Source organism: Pelmatolapia mariae, linkage group LG3_W, assembly GCF_036321145.2.
Source record: "Pelmatolapia mariae isolate MD_Pm_ZW linkage group LG3_W, Pm_UMD_F_2, whole genome shotgun sequence".
NCBI classification, from domain to species: domain Eukaryota; kingdom Metazoa; phylum Chordata; class Actinopteri; order Cichliformes; family Cichlidae; genus Pelmatolapia; species Pelmatolapia mariae.
Genome location: NC_086229.1, coordinates 72,563,440 through 72,572,650, shown reverse-complemented (window position 1 = coordinate 72,572,650; position 9,211 = coordinate 72,563,440).

Genomic DNA, 9,211 nt, shown 5'->3' with positions numbered 1-9,211 from the left:
TCTGTTTTATTGGGACAGCAGTTGAACAAAACAATTGTATGCATTTTTACACTTTCTTTGCTGTTACATTTTTAAGTTATAATTAAAAAAATAAAGAAGAAGGAAAAAAGAAAAAAGAGAGAGGGAAAAAAAAGGGGGACTAGGGTTGGAGGGCAGCAGAGCAGGTAGGTTTACATAATACTCAGGGTTGTAACATCTTATACAAAATCACACCTCATATGCTTAACATAGTCTGTCCATTTAGACCATATTCCGTAGAAGGTATCCTTCTGAAGTTTAAGAGAAAATGACACTTTTCCCATCGTATAGATCTCTTGTACAGAATGTATCCAGTCTTCCATCGTTGGTGGTTCAGGTTTTAGCCATCTTCTCGTAAGAGGCTTTTTACTTGCGGCAAGTAGGATATACAGGAGTCTTCTGTCGTTGGAATTCAGTTTATCCACTGGTACATTGCACAAAAAAATGGTCTCAAAAGTTGAAGGAAAAACAAAAGAAAAAACATTTTGTAAATGATCATGGATTAGAGACCAATACTGGCCATAGCTGGACTAGCCATCGGGCATACCGGACACTTGCCCGGTGGGCCGATGGTGATTTTTCATTTTTATGGGCCGATGGGGTTTTTTTCTTCGTTTTTTTCCGTAATGGTATAAACACTGAAAGGTGGTGGATTGGCCAGATGAAGGGAGATGTGTAAAAATAACTCAATTGTTTGGTGGTGGCTTTTGCGGAGCTTCTACAGATTCAGTAACATTAGCAAGTGGTGGAGGCCAGCAGATGCAACACGCTGGCAGATGGATGACGGAAAGGCAGGAGGAGCAGAGACCCGAGGCGGTGAACTGAAGTTCAGGTAAGAAGTTATGACCTGCAGTCTATCTGGGTCAGATATAAACCAAGTTTAGGTTGAGTTTATTTTCGTTATGCTGACTTTTTACAGTCAGTTACAATAACTCGTACTGCGTACTAGCTAGCATGACGGACTTTCTATACTGCTGGGCGGGTGCTATGATTTTATTGATGTTGAACTTGTTTTATCTTATTTATAAGGTTAGTTATTAGAGTTTCCAACCGTCCCGTAAAAAAACGGAATCGTCTTGTAGTCAGAGAAAATATTGCGTGTTTGGTATTGAGGTGAAAAGGAACACAGTTTGTCCCGTACTTCAGCTACAATGAAAAAGACACAAAGCTGGAGTTATTCTGTGTCTTTGCTGCACAGCTGCCTCTTCTCCTCTCATTCTCTCCCCCTCCTTCTCCTGTTTCTACTTCAATCATGAAACTGATCAGTGATCAGCTGATCGGCTTTTCTCTCTTGTTTGTTTATCGCTCTGAATCTTACAACAAACGTTTTTATCTGATGTAAAATGCATAGAAATCCATTATTGTACATAGTATTTTTTTAGGGTCCCATTATAATATCTTCAGAAGTACTGTTTATGATGCCAGCATTTTCCCACATTTTCTAGATACTGTACCAGTACTGTGTGTAAAGTGCCATCAAAAAGTCAATTAAGTTGTCTTTCTATCTCCTTTCACTTTTTAAAGGTTGCCATGTTAGAAAAAATATTTTGCCCTGCCATGCTGTTTATTGATGTGGCAAATGAATGATTTATGAAAATATATCTAAATCTGTCATCAGTAATCAGTAATGATCATGTCTCACCTCTAGTCTTCTCTGTCTTACTTTCAGGTTTTCACCATGTGTTGTAAATAGTTCAGGAGGTTAACTCGACCAAGCAGTCTACTTTCGGGTACTGTTTAGAATACCAGAATAGGGAGGATGGTGTAGGTTTGAGTTTATTAGACTGATACATATATACCAGCAAGACAGTGTACATCACTGTGACAACAGCATTTGTTTTCATTCAAAAGCTTTATGGTTTTTCCTATAATACCTCTCTAGTCAAAATGCCCGGGCCGATTTTTTGTCCAAGTCCAGCCCTAACTGTCAACACTAATTATAAATTATAAATTTCTTATCCAAATCTGCACCTCTGAACAAGTCTACTTTGCTTCCTCTCCTCAAGGCCTCAATCACCCACACACACAGGAAGCTTCTTTCTCTCCACTCCTTTCAGCTAATTTGCATACTGAGTCATATCTCAATAAGTTACCGCGACAAGAGAAAAGCATATTTAAATCTTACCACATTATTAAATTATTTTATTTTCTTCCTACAGTAATCACCTGTTTTGTTCAATCGACACAAGAGCACTTCCAATTCACTCTTTTAAAACTACTTCAGGGTTTAAATGTGCTAAATTCACACTACTTCAACACTCATAGACACACTCACATGCTCAACAAACTGTCTAATCCTCATGAGCTCTCTTATATTTGTAAGGTTAATGCATTTTCTGTTTGTGTGTGTGATTTTGTAAATGTTTCTTTTTTTTCTGAGTTTTCAGACTCCTTCACAATTCTCCACTTAAACAGTCAGTTTACTCTTTCCCAAATTTGCTAACCCAAATTTTGATTTCCCACCTTAAATAACAGCATTCCTTGTCTTCGGCCACGAGTCAGAGCTTGCTTGTGACGTTCAGGAACACATGGCTGTAAACAATTCAACCAGAAACTCGCTGAACATTTCCAGTAATGTCAACCTATAACTTCCGTCCGACCGCTCCATGTGGAGAATTGATCCAGGTCTGCTTTGCGCCTAAAAATAACAAACTGAGACATTTACATTATTATCATCAGTGCTTAAACGACCCATTTCTCTCACTCTGGTCAGAAATACCAATTATGTCATGTATGTAAGCGTGTCTTCATTGCATTATGGGGTCATGTTAATTCAGTATAAGCTGCTTTTTCATTGCAATTTATATTCAGGTTCAATTCATGCATCTTTTCACTGAGCCCTGGATTCAAACTGTCTCACTTCTGATTCTTTCCAAAAATGATTTCACATGTAACAATTTGCATGTATGTTTTCTATTCATTAATGTAACTATTAGTTATTTCCTCTCTTTATTTTTACCTTCTTTTTGTTTACCTCTTTGTTGTGACGTGGTGGACATCCCTAAACCATCATGAGCTCAGCCTTCAATTTCAATCCAATTATATCCTGTATTCTCGCACTCGAACTCGTCCAGGCTTGACCTCCGACTGGTCCCTGTCCCTTTTTCACAGTGTCCTTGTGTGGCCTTCAAATCTCCAGCAAACACAGTCTGTTTCTTCTCTGTTTTTCTTCTCCATTCCTCTTTTCAGTCTTCTCTTTTAAGTTAAGTCCCAGCCTGGCAAAACATCACATTCAGTGCCTTCAAACAGTCATGTCACACTGTTCTTACCAGCCACTGTGCATGTTGCATCACGTGCTTTTCATGCTGCTGCTCGAGTCGTCAGTCAGTCTTATGTTTCATTTTGCACTGTCTTTTGGCTGCTGTTTAAGTCTTCAAGTCCACGATGTTCTGTCGGTCTTCATCATGAGATTAACTGTCCTTTGAGCTTCTTCTCAGTGTGGGGGACAAAGTGATAGGTCAAGGTATAAAATTTTAGCCAAAACCTGGCTTGTTTTCCCAATTAATCTATGCTTTTGCCGCTGTACTCAAGATTCCAGGTTGAGAGAAGTCCACCTGTATTAACACACTAAAGCATTCAATTAATATCCTTTTATCACTTTTCTTAAGACATTCCTTATTAAAGGCTCCTCTATCTGATCTCACACTACACACATCAACCAGTTTCCTTTTATGGGCATGCAAAGTTCCTCTCACACACACCACTTCCTCTCACACACACAGCAACGCAGTATTTTCTGTTTCTCTCCTTCCTGTTTCTACAGATTAATCAAACTCTTGTTTTTTATATTTACAGTCTATAAACCCTCTATAATTCTAAGTCTTGATCTAAAAACAATACACCCTTATTTCATGCACACACTTTTAAATATACCACACAATACTTTCATCAGCATGTTACACTCCTCCCTGAACTTCCTTAAAAAACAAAATAAATAAATCATCTCACACACACACACACACACACACACACACACACACACACACACACACCATGCCCTCTTTCTCTCAACGCAATGTGCACCTTTAATCATTCATCCAAATGACGATTTTACACTTCACTTATACATTGACACATTTATATATAACAAAAGACTGCCAGTAACTGCCAAGATAAATTATTTCCATTACCATATTACCTCTTCATTTCCATATCACATTTTCCAAACCTTAGTACCGGTACTCCTAACTTTTCGACCACTTTAAAAGCCTCTAAGGCCCAGGTTCGCCCACCTTCCTGGTCAATCAACCCGCTTTGGGAACGCCCTCTCCGATAGCGGTCAAATTTCTAGGCCCTAATTAATTTATAACCGCTTCCCGCGGCTGGACAGGAAGCTCCACCTCCAGCGTCTAAGTATCCCACTTGCGCCTTACAGCTTTACTTAAAGCTCACCTGTCAGTCACGTTGAATGGTCACGGCCGGGACCCCGCCCTGTCAGTCAAACAGCGCAGTAAAGAAGTGGTCCTTGACCACTTAGTTTTTAACGGGTGCCCGAAGTCCCGCGGGAACTACCCGAGCTAACTGGACGCCGCCAGGGATGACCGTGCGTCCACGATCACCAGTCGCTGCCACACGCTGAGCACCTGCGCTCCTCGTAGTCCAACTCCGGTCCTAGATTAATTTAAATACATTTAAAAGCATCACTGTGGACTCTAACCGCCAGTTTATTATCTGATGCCCGGGTCCAACCCTGCTAATCAATGTGGGAATAAAATTCCCTGACCAAATACCCTAATCTAATATCTCTTTTCTTGGCTGACGTAACACACACATAACACACCAACGTCACAACAATTAAAAAAAATCCACCCCAGTATTAACAACAATGAGCTTTCATCCAATATCCCCAAACTTTACTTTTCTTTATTTCTAATTACCCAAAATTATCATGGACATGTCACTACTGAAAATCTACTTAACAGATTTTACAATTAAATTTAATTTCCACTACTGAGCCAATTTAATGGTAACAATCATCAATTCAGTGGACAACTAATTTAGAATTCATCCAATGTGCACAATTTTCAACAGGCTTGCGCTTACCTATCCTCTTTTAGACCGGTCTGTTGTCCACCTCATATCAGATCGTACCTTAAGGTCCAAATTAGTCCCCTCAGCCGCACAAGAATCCGGGTCACGGCACCAAGTACTAAATCCGGTTCTTTAGATTCTTTACGGCGAAAAAAAAGGAAACGGCTCAAAGTGGTCTTTTAACTTTAAAAAATGATCTTTATTTTACATATCCGGATATGGAGACCTGAACACACACAGAACCCCAGGTCTGAAGCACAAACGGAAACCTAGGTATTTATATACTTGCTCTACGTCACATACACTTTAAGTTTTGATCAAACAGCCTAGTTGGTTTCACTTTGGCCTGCAAAAGCATGCTTCTGCAAAAGCATGTGTTTCCTGTCAGCCTGCAACCTAGTTTTCACACTGAAGTCTGAAGCATATAAACATTATTTATATTATAATTTATATTATAATTAACATTATAAATTTAAACTCAACACCACCTTGCTCCATGTTAGCTGCTTCAGTTGCTCCAGGAGGGTTTCAGGTGATTTAACGACCTTTACAGCATAACCTCTACTGGCCATATCTTCTGTGGCTTCAGCTGCAGTGTTGTAAGTTTTTGTTTTATCAGTATATTTTACCTTAAGCCGGGCTGGGAAGAGAGTCTGGAAGGGAATCTGCTGCTCTTTCAAACATGTGTGCACCTCTGCATATTCTCTTCGTTTTTTTAGAATCTGAGGGGGGTAATCATGATCCAGACTCACATGTCTGCCGCTGAAAGTAAATCCTCTTTTCTGCCATGCTTTACGGAGCACAAGTTCTTTTGTTTTAAATCACGGTGGAGCGTCGCCTGGGGGTGGCAGCGGGCCTTGGGAGCGGTGTGCTCGTTCGATGCCTTCTTGGGACAGCGACAACCCCAGGCCATCCCGCAGCAACTTCTCAACAAACTCAATCATTGTTGTGAAGTCTTGTTCTGCTGTCTTGGGAACACCATAAATACGTATGTTCTCTCTTCTTGTACGGCTCTCTAGATCTATCAATTTATCCTCCAGCCTTATCTGCAGCTTTATTATTTCGATCATGGCATCCTCGGTGTTCTGGATCCTCTCTTCCGCTTTCTCAATCCTTTCCTCAGCCTCGTCCAGTCTGGTGCTCACCTGTAGGATTTATTCCTTAATTTCCCCCAATTGTCCACTGATTTCTTGGCGAAGGTTTTTTATTTCCTGTAGAACGGTGGTCAAATTAGCCATATTTCCTCTGTTGAGCACTGTGATAAAATCACAATATGCAATGACAGTTCTTCAGCGTGTCGATACCCCACGGGCAGCGAAGCGTATTAGTTTTGCTTTCCCACCACTTTCTTGCTGGATCGAAATATCTGTTTGATGTTTTTCGCTCACCCCCTTCGCGAATCACCTCGCTGGAGATAAATGTGTCGTCTTGATGGGGTCAAATTTTCATATTAGTAGGTTCCCTCAAGAGCTCACTCACAGCGTTGCCATCACGGTGGCGTTTTCAAAACCGGAAGTCCCCCCGGGAAATAAAGTTTTCTACTCTTTAGCACATCGAACAGTTCAAGATTTCAGGTTTAAAGGATGAAATCGTTTGTACTGATGCATCTCTCCTCTGGATAAATCTGTTCAATGACAAAAAGACTGAGGTGATGGTTTTTGGTCTCCTTAAATGTGTATTTAGATGCCAGCTGATGACTGTCCCTTAATGTAATCAGGACTGAGCATAAACCTAGAGGAGATTGTGCTGTGGAACAATCTGCCTTTAGAGATAAGACAGGCCTTCTGTTTGTTTGTTTGTTTGTTATTATTTGATTCTATGCTGTTTTATCTTGTTTTAAATATAGGGCTGTTTTAATTTTGATGTATTTTTTTTACCATTTTGTTTTATTCTATTGGTCCTGTGCTGGGTATTTTAAAGTGCTTTATGAATAAAGATGGTTTGGATTGGATTGGACAAAATTAAATACATATTGTTTTCTTAGAATTTACTGTTGTGATCCAGTTTAACTCTTTTTCTCCTCCCTGTTAAGGATCTCTGTGACTACAATAAATTTTCCTCCATCCATCACCGAACTGCACTGAAGTAAAACTTAATCCTAAGGGCTGCAATACACCAAAGGACATCACTAATAAACACTAATTATACAGAAACTTAAGCTCACTTTGATTAGTCAATATAGATTATAACCTTGAGCTCATATTTTTTTCTCTTCCACCAACATTTTTTTCTGCAGGTAAGAATAGTTGTTAAGAACTATCTTCAGTGTAAAGAAGAACAAGAAGTATTGGAAGTGATTGTACAGCCCCCCACAGAGCACATCATCAAGTTTGTCCGGGATTACATGAAGAGAGAGAAGGATGTGAGGAAGCCTACATCCACAGAAGATCTGTGCTTAGTTCTCCAAAATGTTTAGAACAACCTACCAACCGAGTTCCTTCAAAAACCGTGTGCAAGTGCACCTAGAAGACTTGATGCTGTTTTGAAGGCAAAGTGTGTTCACACCCAGTGCGTAGATTTAGTTTTGGCATTGGTGGGGACGGATGATTCAACCACCGAACCCTGCCCTGTTTCTTTTTTTTCCCATTTTGTCTTACATGCTTTTAAACTATTTAAAATTACACTTCATAGTTTTACATGTGAATTATATAATGTTAAATTACTATTAAACAAATGACTGACTAAGTATTTTAGAGTTTAGTTTCCTTCAGCCATATTCCATATAAATCAGGTATCATACAAAAATAAAAATAGCTTCAAATGCAGTCATGACAATAAAAGAATATGACTTTAAGGACTTAACAACATTGCTTCAGTTATACTACACTACCATTAGCACTAAGGGAACACTGAATGGCCTGGTGGGTTTTGTCCATAAAACTACTCATCTAAGATTACCACAAAGTAAAAGATCTCTCAGCAAAATTATGCAACATTTTAGGCACTATTGCCCCGATCAAGTCAGTGAGCTGGGATTTTTCATTCTAAACATGAACTACTGTTACAGCAACAGACATGGACTACTGGTGCCGCACACAATAACTCAATGTCCACTGTGTGAAGGAGCCAAACACATATATACAATTTTAGACTGATGTGGGCCAAAGCCTAGCATAGCCTATAACGTTATTATGACGGACACATTTTATGAGTGAACTTTGCTTTAAGTGAGTTACAGGTTTCTTTGAAAAACACTTTCTTATATCCAGGTTCTTCCTCTTTGCTGCCATCCTCCTCGCAGCGCAGGCTTACCACTGCTGAAACTAAACAGAGCTGCCCGAGAGGCACAGCCAATCACATTGGCCATATTTGTCACATGATGTAGGACTCCAGTAGAGAACGTAATTTAACTCTTTCTGCACCGCTGGGTGAATGAGACATTGACAGATGTTTTTTTTTCTTCTTTCTATCGGGTTTGTTTTTCTTTACTCGAAGAGATCAAATTATTGGTGGGGACAATTCAATAATCGCTGGATATTGGTGGGGACATGTCCCTCCCGTCCATGCCAAATCTACGCCCTTGGTTCACACCAAGTATTGATTTGATTTAGAATTCTCTTTTGTTTATTCACTGCATTTTGTTGATTGAGCTAGCAGGGCTCAAACTAGAACACCGGTCAGTCATATTTGTAGGTTATTGCCAATAACCTTCAACTATTAAAATACATTTTGCTAAAGTGACTTTAATGTCTCCTGTATTAGATCAAAATAAGAGACAACAGATAACCACTGTTGTGATACCCTTTATCTGGGGTTTTGTCAAGTCAATTGATAAAAAGAAGGACTGGCTTTGTTGAGCTTCCTCAGTTAAAACCCTAACACAGGTACACACTTAGCCTGTATTTTTGTAGGAAAATTACATTCTGGCAACTTAAGCTCACCATCTGCAAACTTAACATGTGAAGTTCAAGATTACAGAAAACAAATTGAAGAAGAATTAAGAGAAACTCTATATTTGTTTCTTTATCAGTACCTGTGAGAAGACTGTTCATACTGTGTTGTTCTCTTTGCAAAGGTTTCTATCAGTAAATCTCAGAAAGACAAAGTAAACATTTACCGTCAGGTCCCGAGCTACTGCTAGAGATACTGTTACTGTGCCATGTGCATAGCTTTGGAAATAATGAATTAGGTGGCAAAATTTGAGAATTAAAATCAGTTAATT